Raw genomic sequence first — 18,597 nt, forward strand, 5'->3', positions numbered from 1 at the left:
AAGGATTCTGTTCCCTCATTCCACCCTATTTTTCATTTAGTTTTTATCCCCATTTTTCTACTTATCTGTCCATACATGGGATAAAGGGAGTGGGAGCCACAAGTTTTTCACAAATCACACAGTCACACCAGGTAAGCTACATAGTTATGCAGTTGTCTTCAAGAATCAAGGCTACTGGGTTGCATTTCCACAGTTTCATGTATTTCCTTCTATCTATTCAATACACTAAAAACTAAAAAGGAATATCTATACAGCACAAAAGAATGTCCTCCTGAGTGACCTCTCGACTCCAATTGAAATCTCTCAGCCACCTGCATTGGATTTTAGTAAACTGAAAGACAAAATTTACTCTCCTTTGAATAGGATTGAAGACAGTAAACAATGTGACCACAATCTGTCTTTGAGTCTACAAGCCCCTCAGAATCTTGCCCTACTTCCAATCACCCTGTGTTCTCTAAACAGCAAATGTCTCAAAAGTCCTTTGCCTATTGCCAGTGAGTCCCTCTCAGCAGCCAGTGTAGGGCAACAGACTACATACAATCCTCTGGTGCTGCAGTAGAAAGACCTCCCTTCCCACCAGGAACATTTGTAATACTGGGGTTGGCCAGATGCCATATCATGCACACATGCTTAAGCAAAACAAATAAATTCATTGTGTCACTGGACAGGAGAGAATCATCTTAATGGAAGAGAAATCTGGGCTGAGCACAGGCTCACTGTCCGAGTTTCAGATAAGAGAATATTCCAGGAACATGGATCTGATTGGGAAAGCCTTTGAGGAGTGGCAAGTTGCACAATGTCTGCTTCCTGAACAACATCTGTATGAAACCACACAAAGTGATACATTATGGGCTATCTATTCACATGCATACATCTAGGCCATGAGTTTCTTGGAGTCATTATCATTTACTAATTATCTTTATCTCTGTAATTACTAAAATCAGGTTTATAACAGGTTAAATTAATAATATGCATTTATAGAGCAACTTTCTTGACTTTTATAAAATTAAAGATGAAATCATTTATTGAAATAATTATTCTTTAGCAAATTACTGACATTTAAATATATATTTTTGCAGAACATTAGTGAGTATCTTAGACTGTGTACCTAGGGAGTTCATCGAGCTCTGGAGGAAGGAGTGTCAAGGTGCTGGGGTGGCAGAGTGGTGGGGGACAGAGGGGAGATTGAGTGTGTGGGGATAAATCATGCAGTGCTTCTAGAGATACTCATGAGGGACTTTCTCTGATCAATAGTAGTCCAGGAAATTTGGTCTTCTTTGGCATAAAGAATTAAAATAACTTTTAAGAGTACAGTTCAGTTTTAGAGTCTCTTTAAGATATTTTCATACTAATATTATCTAGTCAATGTATGTAGAGGAGACTCCAATAGAGACTAATCTCATAAAAATGGAAAGGTAATGGCCTTCTCAAAAATTTTAAGGTCAGGAAGTTTTTATATATGTTATAATTTCAAAGATAGAGCCAATCAATACGAATAATATCCATATTTTACAATATGAAGGAAATACAAATTATTATGTTGAATTGAATATTTCTACTACTTGAAAATAAAAACTACCGCACCAATAGATTGTATTTCTATAAGAATAGTGGGTGACTTAGAGAATAATATTTTCTGTTTCCTCCAAAACATGTGGCAATTTTATGTAATGAGAATCATATAATCTTAAATGGTATAAAATTGACAGATGCTTTGGAGTGAAGAGAAATGTCAAGATAACCTGAGCCACTCTCAATTCTGTGGTTGAACTTCATGGCACTGCCACAAAAGCACTCATCAAATCTCGTAGAAACTATCTTGATTTTTTCTCTATCTTTTACTTGCAAAGCAATATCAAAATGAATCATGTTGGTTTATTATTCAAACCATAGCTATTTGAGAAACTGTATGTGCAGACATCTCTGTCTGCTGTACAAAAGCATTAAAAATGCAATACCTACATTAAGCCATATGCCACCAATTATGACTGTGTTGAATACTTTCCATTGGCTCATCATGATCCATTCTCCACTGTTCTGCCATCCTGCCCTAAGAAACCAAACTTTATGGGCTACAACTAAGGCTTCCCTTGACTTCTAACTGCTGGTTGGATTTGCCCAGCCAGAGATCAGAAGTAGCAAGTAGATTCAATTCTTGCTATTTCTTCCCCCAGCTCAATCACTGATATTTATTTTTCTGAACAGACTAATTTATTCATGATTGGCCTGCACTACTCTTCTACTTATTTTTTATATTAGGTGATTCAAATGTGTCAAAAGTAATTACATTCTCAAAAAAATTTGTAAACTCAGAAAGCTTTTCTCAACTTCTTGAACACGGTCATATTTTTATAATCAAATGATATGTACTCATTTCAAAACTAAGATATACACATTTGCATATATTTAAAATATAATATTGTATTTTTAGTCATTCCAGCAAAGACGTTTCTGTGTAAAGTAACATTTATGCTATATGATAGACCAAGTATATAAAAATTTTCTACACATGTCAAATTTAACAACTAAATATTAGCTTCTTATTATTATCCATGTATAAATCTAGCATAGATAAAATGAGTATAATCAAATTTTCCCTTCAAACCAACAATTAAACAGATTTTTGTATTATTGTATTATTCAAAATAGTATCATTCAACTGATAAACTTTCCTTTTTTTTAAGTTTGTCCTTTAAACCATTGATTCTATTGAATTAGTGCAAAAATAATTTTTGAGAAATATGACACATTACCATTTAGTTGTTAAAAATTTTCTTACATATAACATTGTCATTGACATTTATAACTATGATTGGCTTCCATTGTTTACTTTTCTCAATTTAATACATCCCAAACTCTGTGAAATTTCTTTTTTTTTGCATGCACATTTTATCATATAATACCTAAATCATAAAACTTCATTTTCTACCTTTTCCCTATCAAGTCCAACTTAATATATCTGCCTGATACCCAAAGCCCTCAATTATCCTGCTAGTCTCCAATGTTACTTTTCCTTTATCTAATAACATTACTCCTACTTCAGTTTCCTGTGGGATCCCACTTCCTTACCTATATTTTCTTCCCCATTTCCAGAACTAAATCTTGTTTCTTACCAGATTTCAAGTATCACCTCTCATCTTCTAATCCTCTTAGTTATTATGGCAGTTTCAATTTGTCAATGATTTAATCAATATTTTCACATCTATCAAAAAAGAGCTTGAGGCAGCTTACAGTAATAAACTTCACATTTGAATAAGATAAATATATTAATGCTAAAAATGTCAAAATCCACATAAGGAATAAAATGGAAAATATTATATTAAGATCTAGAATTCAGGTGATTACAGCAAATGAGAACTACATTTAAAAGTAATTATATTTAATACCTGTTAGTTTACCATGTGGGATGATTTTGTGTTTTCACTGCACTGTAAGCTTATTGAGGGTCAGGTATTGACAGTACTTTCTGTATTTCTTTTACTGATGATACATGTAGAGTCTGTAATATATGTTCAATCATTATTCATTGACTGCTTGATTAATTAGTAGAGTTATTCAATCTGCTTAATGATTTGTCATTAGATTTTATTACTGTGGGTTCACAGATCTAATTGGCCTTGTGACCCATAATTTTTGCCTTTAAGAAAATCTATCAGCCAGAGTTTTCTGCATGCCAGGCCCAAGTTGATCTTGAAATTGCTGGATTGGCACTATTTAATGCTTTAAGTTGTGTGAAACAATAAGTTTACTGTTATATCCAGGGTCAAAGACCAAAACTTACCCGGTGGCCAACTGAACAAGGCCAAATTCAGGTATGCACAAGGGCTATAAACTGATGATAATGCAAAAACAGAGTAAGAAAAAAGACTGAAAGAGGAAATTTTCCTTGTGTTTCATAGTACAAGAGGCTATTTTTTACACTTCATTTCATTGTTTTTACTGATTTTGTCATATGAAACTACATTAGCTACATCAGGTACCTTAATCTCTATTTTTCAGGTAGTGGTTAGAGTAGAGTCATAAGTGAGAATCTGGCACAAAATTCACATTTTGAGAATGAAAATTTAGAGTGACACTATGATGTTCAACCCACATATGACTCCTAAACTATTTCTGCCTATCACAGAATGACCTCTGAGACTCCAGATGATGTGAAAACAAGAAACTCCAGCATATTGATAAACCTCCTTTAGTTGGCATTCCCAGTTTTCATTTCTCTTTTAAATAAACATTTTTCTTAGTTATAAGAACAGTAAATGTTCAAGGAAAGCTATTTGGAACAGACAGAAAAAATATATAAAAAAATATTAACTCTAGACAAATCTAACTACAGTTAATATTTTAAAATAAAAACTTAAATTTCAGTTTGCTTAAATGAACAAAAGATAATGAAAATAAATATTTTATAAAAATATTACTATCTTGTTTCCTAGGACTGCCATAAAAAAAAAAAATACCACAAATTTGAGTGGCTTAGAAGAAATTTATTGTCTCAGAGTTCTGGAGGTTAGAAGTCTTAAATTGAAGACTTAAAACAGGACCATGCTACTTTTGAAAGTTGTAGGAGAGAAACCTTCCTTGCCTCTTCTTAGCTTCTGGTGATTCAATGGCAATTCTTGGCATTCCTTGGCTTGTAGCTGCAGCATGTCAATATCTGGATCCTTTGTCAGTCACCTGATACTCTTTTCTTGTGCCTGTCTGTCCCTGTGCCCCAATTTTCCTCTTCTTCTAAAAACATCAGCTATATTGGATTTGGGGAATTCTAATCCACATCTTAAGTTATTCATAGAACCAGGGATTAGGACTCAAACACATCTTTTTTGTGGACACAATTGAACTCAAAACAATTACTGATGAAGAAGATTAGTTCCAAAGAGAGTCCACTAAATTTGAAATTAAAAATTAAGTTTCAGAAGGAGTAATTATTATTAGGGTATATGTAGTTTATAGGAATAAATTGTTTTCAACAGAGAAATGTAAACTTCTGTATCATAAAAATAAGAAAACATCATTATCTTTTAATTAAGAATAATAATTACCATTGGAGAAAAATATCAAAAAATTATCAAAGAGAATTGAAAGACTACAATATTGATCAGTCAACATAATTTCCTGTAAAACAACCAATCATGTTCTGGCAAAAATATAGAAACACAAAGTGAATACCTCATCTTTAATAAATTATCATATTTTTTACTCACTCATAGACCCATCAATACTAATTGTAAATTCAGAACACCAGTTTTTCTTCCTATCTCTCCTGAATTACCTAAACAAGGGAGATTAGGTTGTGTATGTGTGTGTATGTGTGCGTGTTTGGATAAATCCAATTTAATATACCATGACTCATTTTTATGAATTTTGTTTTCTAGCTTCTAATAACCTTTATGTTCTTACTGCAAAATTTTAAGATCCTTAGTCATGAATTTACAGACTCTAATTTCAATATAAAATATTTTTCACAAAAGTTTCTAATTTCCAGGAATTTTCCATATTGTTCTCTGGACCTCCTATATAGCTGCTATCCTAGTTTTTATTTTATCAATCCCCTGGGTCAGTTCTTTTGTTCTGCTTTTTTGAATTACATCTTAAATCCAAAACTTTGTAGAATTTTCTGGAGCAAGTCCTTGAGTAATTATGTACAGAAATAATGGTGAGTGCTAAACATTAATTTTTTTTTACACCTACAAAAATATTCATTTCTCTCAAATATAAGTGATTGAATGGCTTGGATGTAGAAATTTAAGAACAGTATAATTTTAACACAAAATATTGGGAATCTTTCTTACTGCAGATTAGAAGTCATGTGCCAATTGACTCTTGGCTAAATGATGAACTTGAATAAAACTGTCTTTTCAACTCAACTACTCTCTCTTCTAACCCCTATACCCAGACCAGCCTCTGGCTCAGAGAAATCTTTCCATAATTGTTTTCATTTCCTTCTCTCTAATGATTTTATTTTCTTTTTAAGGAATTCCCCAAGATAGGTAGTAGATTTCTTGGATATTTATTGCTGATCTCTCAGCTTCTGTTTGTTGGTATAAGATTCCAAGCCAGTATTCAGCAGTTCCTAGTCTGTGGGAATATTAACAAGGGTATATATGTTAAGGATGAGAAAGAGAAGTGAGACATATCACTTCTGCTCATATCCTTAGCACATATTATGGAATTACAACTACATAAGAAAGGGTCGGGAAATGTAGTCTACATAGCTGAGCTGCTAAAATGCAATTATTGTAGAAAACACATGGAGAGATATCAAGGACAGCAAATTAAATCCAAAGTATTCAGAAGAAAAGCAATAATAAAAATTGGAGCATAAATTAATGAGATTGAAAAAAGGAGAACAATAGAGAAAATCAACAAAAACAAAATCTGGTTCTCTGCAAAGATCAATAAAATCAACAAATTTCTAGCCTGACTAACCAAGAAAAAAAGGGAGATGACACAAATTACTAATACAAGAAATGAAGAGAAGCCATCACTACTGATGTCATGTACATTAAAAAGATAATAAAGGCATAGTGATGAATAACTCTGTGCACTAAAATCTGATAGCTTAGACAAAATGGAAAATTTCCTTTAAAGACACTGTCTGGTACAACTCACACAAGAACTTCATACTCTGAATAAGCTCATATCAATTAAAGACTTGTAATCAACAAATAATCACCTTCCAAAACAGAAAATTCCAGGCCCAGATGTTTTCACTGGTAACGTCTACCAAACATTTAAGGAAGAAATGGTACTAATTTTTTCCACCTTACTCCAGAAAACAGATGCACAGAAAACACTTTCTAACTAATTTCATGTGGGCAGCATTATCCAAATACCAAAAACAAAGACATTACAAGAAAGGAAAATTACAGTTCTTTCATGAACTTATACGGAAACATCCTCAACAAAATATTTGTAAATTGAACACAACAATGTATAAAAAGAATATAGACTACTAAAAAGTGGGATTTATTCCAGGTAGTCAAGGCCAGTTCAACATTCAAAAATCAATTAATGTGATCAATCACATAAATGGGCTAAGGAATAAAAAAATTATAATCATATCAATAGATGCAGAAAAATTTGAAAAATCCAGACTGCATTCATCATAAAAACTCTGAGCAACTAGGAATAGAGGGGAATATCCTCAACTTGAAGAACTGCAAAAACCCTGCAGCCAACATCATGATTAATAGTGAGAAACTAGATGTTTTCCCCCAAATTTGGGAACAAGGTAAGGGTATCCCCTCTTATCATTATTATTCAACATAATACTGAAACTCCCAGTGATGAAACATGACAAGAAAAGGAAATAACATATATCCTAACTAGGAAGGAAGATATAAAATTATCTTTATTGATAAATGATACAATTTTCTACATAGTAAATCCCCCTCAATATAACTAAAAACTCCTGGAACTAATAATCAATATTATCAAGGTTGCAGGATACAGGTTTTTTTTTAATGGACTGAATTTTTAATTTTTCCCCCAGATAAAGGCAAAATCTATACATTCATCTTTCAAAATATCAAAGGGGCAATTTAAGCCAGTGTCACTATAACCACAAGATTCCAATAACTCTTAGATTACTATTTTGTAAATGCTCTAAAACAAAACAGTTCACCCTTGAATATAGCCACTTATGTGCTTAACATGTAGAGAACTGATCTCATCACCTTGCCTCACACCAGCTGTTCCTTTGTTTGATTTCCTAATTTCTTTTAATAGCGTCACCATTTTATCAGTAACTCATGCTTGGAAGTTTAATCATTTCTTTAATTAGAGAAGTTGTAGGCTTACAGAAAATCATGCACAAAACATATACAATACAAAGTTTTCATGTGCTCCCCCCATCATCATCACCTTGCACTAGTGTGGCACACCCATTACAATTCATGAAAGAACATTTTAATAATTGTATAATTAACCATAATTCATCATTTACAATTGGGTTCACTGCTTGTGTTAGACATTCCCATGTTTCTTTTTTTTTTAATTTCTGTCCTAGTAACCTATATACAACCTAAAATTTCCCCTTTTAACCACTTTGCATATGTACTTCAGTGCTGTTAATTATATTCACAATGTGTACTATCATAACCACCATCCATTACCACAACTTTACAATCAAACCAAATAGAAACTCTGTGTAATTTCCCCATTAAAACCTCATTCCTGTTCCCCAACCTGGCCCCTGGTAACCAACATTTAGATTTTGACTCCATGAGTTTGCTTATTCTAATTGTTTCATAACAGTGAGACCATACAATTGTCCTTTTGTGTCTACCTTATTTCACTCAGCATGATGTCTTCAAGGTTCATCCATGTTTTTCATGTATGAGAACTCATTGCTTTTACTGCTGAACAATATTGCATTTTATACATATATATATATATATACACCACATTTTATTTATCCACTTATCAGTTGACGGGCACTTGAATTGCTTCCATATTTTTACAATAATGAATAATGCTATTAACATCAGTGTGCAAATATCTGTTTGAGTCTGTGCTTTAAATTTTGGGGTATATATGTAATAGTGGGATTGCCTGGTCATATGATAATTCTATACTTAACTTTCTAAGGAATTGCCAAACTCTCTTCCATAGGAGCTGCACAATACTACATTCCCACCAGCCATGAATGTGTGGTCTTTATCAATTTAGATAATCATGTGTGTTTTTTTTGTTTGTTTTATTAATGTAAGGTATTATGCTGATTGATTTTTCATGTTAGACTGCCCCTGAACACCTGGGAAAAATTCCACTTGATCATGGGATATAATTTTTAATGTGCTTTCTGATTCAATTTGCTAGTATCTTGTGTATTTTTTTTATCTATATTCATAAGAGAAATTGGTCTATAATTTTCAGTTCTTGTAGTATCTTTACCTGTTTTAGGTGATGCAGGTCCCATAGAATGAGTTGGGGAGTGTTCCCTCATGTTCAATATTTTGGATGAACTTGAGCAGGACTGGTATTAATTTCCTTGTTGGGAGGTTTTTGATCACTGATTCATTTTCTTTACTGGTAATTAGTTTGTTGAGATTTTTTTATTTCTAGAATCAGTGTAGTTTGTTGGTGTGTTTCTAGGACTGCGTCCACTTTGTCTCAGTTGTCTCGTTTGTTGGCAAACAATTGTTCATAACATCCTCTTATGATACTCTTTATTTCTGTGGGGTCAGTAGTAATGCTCCCTCTCATTTCTGATTTTTTTTAAGTGTCTTTCTTTTTTTGTCAGTCAGTCTAGCAGAAGGTTTGACAATATTATCTTTTCAAAGAAATAAGTTTTGGTTTTATTAATGCCCTCTATTGTTTCTTTATTCTCTATTTCATTTATTTCTGCTCTAATATTTGTGTTTTTTTTATTTCCTTCTGCTTGCTTTGAATTTAATTTCCTATTCTTTGCTAGTTCCTCCATGTGTGCAGTTAAGTCTTTGATTTTTGCTGTTCTTTTTTAATATAAGCATAAGTTTTTATATGCTGTGTTCTTTTTTTTTCATTCATTTCAAGATATTTACTGATCTTGTTTGTAGTTTCTTCTTTGACTGATTGTTTGAGTGTTTTACTTAACTTCTATATATTTGCAGATTTTCCAGTTCTCTGCCTCTTATTGATTGTCAGCTTCATTCCATTGTGGTATATGATTTCAATCTTTTTAAATATATTGAGAATTGTTTTGTTATCCAGCATTTGGTCCATCTGGAGAATGACCTGTGTGCACCCGAGAAATGTGTATATCATCCTGTTTTGGGTTGCAATGTTCTGTATTTGTCTATTAAGTCTAGTTCATGTATCATATTGTTCAAGTTCTTTGTTTGCTTGTTGATATTCTGTCTATACGTTCTACCTATTGGAGAGAGGGCTTTATTGAAATCTTCTATTATTATTGCAGAGGCGGTTATTTTCTCCCTTTAATTTTGCCACTGTTTGCCTCATGTATTTTGGGGCCCTGTGGTTAGGTGTACAAATGTTTATAATTGTTATTTCTTCTTGGTGGAGTGACACTTTTATCAATATACAGTGTCCTTCTTTGTCTCTTATAGCAGCTTTTGATTTAAAGTCTATTTTGTCTGATATTAGTATAGCTACTCCAGTTCTCTTTTGGTTACTATTTGCATGGATTATCTTTTCCTATCTTTTCACTTTCAATATGTTTGGGTGTTTGGGGCTAAAGTGAGTTTCTTATAAACAACATATAGTTGGGTCATGCTTTTTCATTCATTCTGCTAATCTATATCTTTTGATTGGGGAGTTTAATGCATTAACAGTCAAGTTATTACTCTAAAAGCAGTATTTACTTCAGCCGTTAGGTCCTTTAGTTTTTATATGCCATATAACTTCTTTTTATCTTTTTTCCTTTATTGCAGCCTCCTTTTTTGTATAGTTGATCTTTTGTGATGTATTTGACTTTGTCCATTCCATTTCTGTACACTTTTTAGATACTTTCTTTGTGGCTTCCCTGAGGTCTTTATTACACTACCTATTTCTATAACCTACCAATTTGGAAGATATCAATTTAACTTAAATAACACACATGTTCTTTACTCCCATATCTTTCCAGTTCCCCTCTTTATATTGTTTTTGTCCCACATAACCTCTTTTATATTTTGCCTGTCCATCAGGAAATATGATTTTTCTTATTCAATTGTATTCCAACTTTTATAGGAAATAAAGAGTAGAGTTATATATTGAGGATACAGTACTATAGGATTTTGCATTTACAATTTAGTTACCTTTACTGATCTTCAATTCTTCATAATGATCCAACTCACTGTCTGCTGTCTTATCCTTTCAACCTGTAGAACTCCCTTTAGTAATTCTTGTAGGGCAGGTCTTTTGATAACAGCTGCCAATTCTCAGTACCTTAAAGATATCATACCACTGCCTTGTCATCTCCATGGTTTCTGATGGGAAATCAGCATTTAACTTTATTGAGAATCCCTTGTACATGACAAATCACTTTTCTCTTTCTGCTTTCAGACTTCTCTCTTTATCTTTGGCATTTGAAATTCTTATTGGCATGTGTCTTGACATAGGTGCATTCAGGTTTATTCTATTTGGAGTATGTTACCTTTCTTGGATATGTATGTGTAGATCTTTCATAAGAGTTGGGAAATTTTCAGCAATTATTTCCTCAAATATTCTCTCTGCTCCTTTTCTCTTCTCCTGATGATACACATATTAGTACACTTCCTGCTGTCACTAAAACACTGAGACACTGCTCTTATTTTTTTAATTCTTTTCTCTATGTATTGGTCTCACTGATTCTTTCTCCTGCCTGTTCAAATCTGCTGCTGTATGTCTCTAGTGTATTTTTAATCTCCACTATTTGCCTTTCCTCCCTATACTTTGTTATTCTACTTTTTCTACTTTCTAAATCTTCTTCTTTGCTCACATTTTATCTTCCTGATATCCTTTAGCTCAATATCAACCATTAGTTTATTTCTAACCATATTTTTTGTTCAATTTCTTCAATTGATTCAGATTTGTTTGAACATCTTTGATTATTTGTTTCAAATTCTGTGTCTCCTTTGAAGTTAAAATTTGTTCCCTTGAATGAGCCTTATCTTCCTGTTGCTTGGTATGGCTTACAACTTTTTCTGATTTCTGGGCTTCTGATTATTTTGATATGCCAAATCTGAAGGTCAGTTTCTCCCTCTTGCCTAGGGTTTTATTGTAGATTGGCTTTGTGTTAGGGCTTTTCCTTAACATTTGGTCCAACTTATACTGGACATTTAGAGTAGTCTGTGTTTAACTATTCAGATTTTCTAACATCTTCTGCACTTGATTCTTCCCCGGATACGCAAGATTACCCTTTTACGTGCAACTATTTCACCTCCAGGAGAAAACTTCCTTTCGTCTGTTTCTTCTCTGGGAACCTAAGCTTTCCAGTTTGTTTTGTGCTGAATTTTCTCCCCAGCTCCTCTGATTCGTTTAACTGTTTTCCCTCACTCAGTGCCCCCTTTTCATTATCCTTTTCAGTTTTGGACGCATCCTGCCTTGCAGCAGTTCAGTTTCCCTCTCCTTTTTATTTTTTATTTTATTTTTACTTTTTTGTGAAAGTCTTTTCTGCTTCCATTTACTTTCCTGCTAGAATATTCTGACCCAAGGGAGCCAATTGGGGCCAATCCAAAATTGGTCCATTTTTTGGTTAAATGAGCCAGCAATCAGAGCCTGGGTTGCATATGTTCACTTCTTGCTGACAGTTCTGTCTGGTCTCTTTTATTTCCTGGGCGTATTTTTGTATGTAGCAATCCTCAGCCTCCTGTGTTCCACCCATGTTGTCTGTGGACTTGGATCCCTGTGCCTGGATATGCATTGGGTCATAATTTGCTGCTGCAAGTATCAATGGCAAGACAGACCCAAGCATGCTGCTTCTGCGTAACTCTTAAGCTGCACAGGACCAAATGAGGGGGGAGAGGTCCAGAATGGCAGGTCCAGGTTGTAAATCTCCTACCTTTTCTCAGTGTTTTGTTTTGTTTTGTTTGGTTTGGTTTTTTTTTTTTTCTTCTTTTTTCTTTTATTCTACATTTGTAGGGTCATTCTCTAATCTCTGTCTTTCTCCAGAGTTCCAAGCAAATGGAGTTTGTCCTTTTGTTAGTTGTTTCTCAGGGGAAACTTCTCCAAGGGACATCTTCAATTGCCATGTTGATAACGTCTGTTACCAAGTTTAATATAAAGTTAATTGCTTTCCTATAAACCAGCCAAGAGTAACTGATATTTGAAATTAAAATACAACACCATTTATATTAGCACCAAAATTAGAAGTACTTAAGTATAACTCTAACAAAAAAATGCATGTATTACATGAGAATAACTACAAAACTCAGATGAAAGAAATGAAAGATCTAAATTAATTGAGAGATATTCATGTTCATTATTATGATAACAGTTATTTTCAAATTGATCTATAGATTCAGTGCAATCACAGTCAAAATCCTTTCAAATTATTTTGTGGAGATCAACAAACTGAATCTAAAGTTTATATAGAAAGGCAAAAACCCAGAATAACAAACACAACATAGAAGAAGAACAATGTCAGAACACTGATATTACCCAACTTTAAGACTTTCTATAAAGATACAGTGATAAAGACAGCATGGTATTGGTGAAAAAAATAAGCAAATGGATTAGTGCAACAGAATAGAGAACCAAGAAACGGATGTTTGACAAAGAGGCAAAGGTCATTCAATGGAAAGGATAATTGTTTTAACAAATGATGCTGGAACAACTGGACATTCACATGCAAGAAAATTAATCTAGACAGTCCATACACATTTCTCAGAAAATATCTCAAAATGGACTATAAACCTAAACGTAAATTAAAAAGTTATTAAACTTCTAGAAGGTAACATGGAAGAAAATCTTTGTAACCTTGGGTTTGGCAATGTTTGTCATGATACAACAAAAGCAAGATTCATTAAAGAAAAATTGATAAGAAAAATTGATAAGTTGGATGTCATTAAAATTAAAAATTTCTGCTCTGCAAAAGACACTGTTACAGAATGGAAAGCCAAGACACAGATTGGGAAAAATATTTGCAAAACAAATATCTGACAAAGGACTTATATCCAAAATACATTAAAATAAAAAAGTCAAAAATAAGAAAATAAACAACTCAAGTTAAAGACAGGCAAAAGACATGAACAGACATCTCACCAAAGAAAAGATCTATATGGCAAATAAGCACATTAAAAGATGCTCAGTATGGTATGTCATTAGGTAATTGCAAATTAAAACAGAAATGAGATGCCACTAAACACCTATGAGAATGGCTAAAATCCAAAACACTGAAAACAGCAAATGCTGGGGAAAAGGTGGAATAACAGGAACTCTTATTCATTGCTGGTGGGAATGCAGCTTGGAACAGTAACTTTGGATGTCAGTTGGGAGTTTTTTACAAAGCTAAAATTAGGTTTATTATATATGATTCAGCAATTGCTCTCCTAAGTATTTACCAAAATGAGTTGAAATTTTTTGTCCACACAAAAACCTGTACATGAGTGTTTATAACAGCTTTCTTCATACAGGCCAAATATTGGAAGCAGCCAAAATATCTTTCAATTGGTGAATGAAAAACAAATGTGGTATATTCCTATAACGAGACATTACTCAGTGATAAAAGAAATAAGCTATCAAGCCACAAAACGACATGGGGAAACTTTAAGTGCACGTTTCTATGTAAAAGAAGCCAATCTGAAAAGGCTTTGTACTCTAATTCTGACTATATGACTTTTTGAAAATGGCAAAATTATAGAATCAGTAAAAATATCAGTGGTTGCCAAAGGTTCAGTGGGGTAGTGTGATAGCCTGAATATCTGGAGCATAGGGCATTTTTAGATCCAGGAAACTATTCTGCATAATATTGCAATGGGAGATATATGATGTTATGCATTTGTCCAACTCATAGACACTATAATATAAAGAACACACTCCAATGCAAACTGTAGGCTTTAGTTAATAAAAAAATATCAAAATTGGTTTTCTGAGTGTAACAAATGTACCACACTAACGCAGGATGTTAATAACAGGTGAAAATGTGTTCATGTGGGTGTGGTAGGATAGTGAGAATTATATGGGAACCTTCCTGTATTTTATGTGCCACTTTTCCTGTAAACCTAAATCTGCTCTAAAATAGTCTACTAAAAAATTTAAGCAGAATGATTTAGTCTCAGGAAGCCATCTTTTCCACTATGAGGCCTTAGATAGTACAATAAAAATACCACATCGAAAAATATTTTCTCAACTTCATGGGTGTTCATTAATAAAAACATCTCTTGTTAACTCTAAAGTTTGAATTGTGCTAAAATAAAAAGATCTTCAGAGATTTCTTTAATAGCTATAGAATCTCAAACATTAGAGCTGTTTATTCATTTTCATGGCAGGCTGAAATTCCAAAATGCCTCTCTGGTCTTGATTTTAATGCAGACTGTTTTGTGAAAAATCCACCGAGACTGTATCCTTTTCATAAAAAAATTAAGATTCCAAAAGTGTAAAATTAACAAAAAATCCTATCTTCATACAAAGTAACAAGAACATTATGAGCACTTAACTTTCAGAAGAAAATATCTATAAATGTGGATTCAATTTCCAATAAAACCAAATGTGATCTTCATTCTAACATTATATCATCTTACATGTGCTATCATTAAAGGACAATGTATTAAGAAGGAAAGGAAGGCAAATTAATGCATTCTTTTAGCCAATGCTTAATTTTAGACACCTTCATAGGTGTTTGGGTGAATTTATTCACCATAAGAAAGCTCTGAGCTAGCTACTTCTTAAGTGTTATAAATGAGAAAACTGAGGCTCAAAAGCATAATATTTTTCATTAATTAAAATAAATATTTAATAAGCACATTTTATGTATTAGGAATTATGTTAGACACTTGGTAAAGTCGTAACTTCCACTTCCATTGAGCTTACAGTACAAGGATCTTAATCAAGGATATTATTAAATTACACAGTGTTATGTACGATAAAAATGTAAACAGTTCTATAAGAGCATGACGTAATTAGGGGTTAGGGGAACTCTTCTAAGGAATAGAAATTTGAGTTAAGAGCAAAGGATGTAGTGCTGCGAGAGTTGGCGCCGCTGCCGCCCCCAGCTCCCTGCTCTCGACCCCCCAGCCTGGACCGTAGACACCCTCGCGTCTCCTCCTCTACTCCCTCCGACCTGACCTTTCCCAGGGGACTGCCACCTCCGCCTTCATCTCAGCTCTTCTCTCTCCCGCTTCAACCGCGGGGGCAGCAGCAGCAGCAGCAGCAGGAGGAGAAGGAGCGAGCTGGCGCCAGGAGGCGGCTGGGGAGTCCACAGCATGCAATCTGGAAGGCAGCAAGAAGAAAGTCTGCTATTGCTATGATGATGATATTGGAAATTGTTATTATGGACAGGTTCATCCCATGAAACCTCATAGAATTCGCATCACCCAGAACTTGCTGCTGAATTATGACTTATACAGAAAAATGGAAATTTATAGGCCCCATAAATTAGCCACGGCTGAGGAAATGACAAAATACCAGTGACGAGTACATCAAATTTCTACGTTCAGTAAGACCAGACAGCATGTCTCAGTATAGTAAGCAAATACAGAGATTTAATGTTGGGGAGGATTGTCCGGTGTTTGATGGACTCCGAGTTTTGTCAGCTCTCAACTGGTGGTTCAGTTGCTGGGTACTTGAAGTTAAACTGACAACAAACTGATATGGCTGTTAACTGGGCTGAAGGATTACATCATGCTAAGAAATCAGAAGCATCAGGATTCTGTTATGTTAATGATATTGTGCTTGCCATCATTGAATTACTAAAGCATCATCAGAGAATCTTATATATTGATATTGATAGCCATCATGGTCACAGTGGTGAAGAAGCTTTTTATACAACAGATTGTGTAGTGACTGTATCATTCCATAAATATGGGAATACTTTGGAGACTTGAGGCTTATTCGTGCAGGAAAAGGGAAGTACTATTCTGTCAATTTCCTAGTGAGAGATGGTATGGATGATGAGTCTTATGGGCAGATATTTAAGCCCATTTTTTCAAAAGTGATGGCGATGTATCAATCCAGTGCTGTGGTGTTATAGTGTGGTGCAGACCCATTATACAGAGATAGAATGGCTTGCTTCAATCTACCAGTCAAAGGTCATGTTAAATGTGTAGAAGTTGTAAAAACTTTCAACTTACCCCTACTGATGCTTGGGGGAGGTGGATATGTAATCCGTAACATTGCTCGATGTTGGACATATGAGACTGTAGTAGCCCTTGATTGTGAGATTTCCAATGAGTTGCCATATAATGATTACTTTGAGTATTTTGGACCAGACTTCAAACTGCATATTAGTCCATCAAATATGACAAACAAAAACATCCTGAATATTTGGAAAAGATAAAACAGTGCTTATTTGAAAATTTGTGCATTACCTCATGCACCTGGTGTCCAAATGCAAGCTATTCCAGAAGATGCTGTTCATAAAGACGGTGGAGATGAAGATGGAGATGATCCAGACAAGAGAATTTCCATTCGAGCATCAGACAAGCAGGCAGCTTGTGATGAAGAATTCTCAGATTCTGAGGACGAAGGAGAAAGAGGTCGTAGAAATGTGGCTGATCATAAAAAAGGAGCAAAGAAAGCTAGAATTGAAGACGACAATCAGGAAGGACAAAAAAAGCAGATATTAAGGAAGAAGATAAATCCAAGGACAATAGTGGTGAAAAAACAGATACCAGAGAAGCCAAATCAGAACAACTCAGCAATCCTTGAATTTGAGAGGCTTACCAGTTTCAGGAAACCATTAAAAAGTGAGAAAATATTGGGAAGAAAAATGTTTTCTTTCCAAAGGAGACTTCTGGCTTCATTTTATATTTGGCATGGTCTATATTTATTTTCAAAATGGCTTTTTTGTTTTTGTTTTTCTTGGCAAGTTTTGAGTTTTTCTAATTATGAAGCAAAATCTCTTTTCTCTACCATGCTATATGTGAAAGTATTTGAAATTGATGTGTTATTATTATGTCAAAAAACTGATCTTTTAAAGAAGCAATTGGCCTTTCTGAGCTGATTTTTCCATCCTTTTTAGCTATCTTTATTGTAGTCCAGAGAATGAGTAGACAAAAGATGAAAAAGTCTGCATTGGTGAGCAAGAGCTAGACCATGCAGGCCCCTTATGCCATTTTTATAATGGTCTTTTTAGACATTTTTCCTTTGAAAAGACAAAAAATTGAAGGATTTAGGCATGGAAGAGTCAGATTTACTTGGGAAATATTATTTTGGAGAATGGCCTGGAGCAAAACAAAATTGTGATTGGTATACCAACGTCTAAGGTGACTACTGCAGAGGTTTAGGCAAACACTGATGATATCTTGGACTATGAAAGCAGCAAGGAAAGTAAATACATATGGGAAATATGGAGCAAGAAATAGGAATTGAGAATTACAAGATGAAATTACTGAGAAGCTACTTACTATAAATGACATTCATCATGTATGTTGGTTTATGGCAGATTTGATGTCAAAGTCCTCATGAAGGAGGTGCTTAGAGGTTTGGTAGACTATAGAAATGAGCAAACAGAGAGGAAAGTATAGTTGAATAATTTAAGACTTAGAGTAGAAAGGATTTTTAAAGACGGGGAGGGGGTATTTAATGGTTTAGAAACCACAATGGAAAGCAAAAAGAACATCAATGTGACATCAATGCTTACAGACCTAGAGACAAATGCACCGTGTACTGAGGTCATCTCATTCTCTCATCGCATCTCACAGAAGCTCATGCCAGATTCTGACCTCTTCTAAGAAACTGATATTCATTTCTCAAAGGCTATGGACTGTAAGTTCAACTGTACATCCATTTAATAAACATACATTTATAAACCTACCAGGAGTCAAGAATGAGTCAAATAATTGAGATACAACAATAAAAAAGAAGTCTAGACCTTGCATTAAAGAGATAATTTATTTTAGTACATCTTAAACTGCACTATGTGTAAGAATTCCCTATGGAATTTCTTTAAAATGAAGAAACTTGAGTTCTATTATTACTGATTAAATGTATCAGATATTGGAGCAAGAAATGCTCATTGCCATGGTACTAAAGTTG

At 33.9% G+C, this 18,597-nt stretch overlaps 1 pseudogene; it reads left to right on the forward strand.

Annotated features, from left to right (window-relative positions):
- The first annotated feature begins 15,737 nt into the window (after window positions 1-15,737).
- Window positions 15,738-17,268, forward strand: LOC119529293 (annotated as a pseudogene).
- Window positions 17,269-18,597: the final 1,329 nt, after the last annotated feature.

The sequence above is a fragment of the Choloepus didactylus genome, chromosome 3, assembly GCF_015220235.1.
Source record: "Choloepus didactylus isolate mChoDid1 chromosome 3, mChoDid1.pri, whole genome shotgun sequence".
Classification (NCBI taxonomy): Eukaryota; Metazoa; Chordata; class Mammalia; order Pilosa; family Megalonychidae; genus Choloepus; species Choloepus didactylus.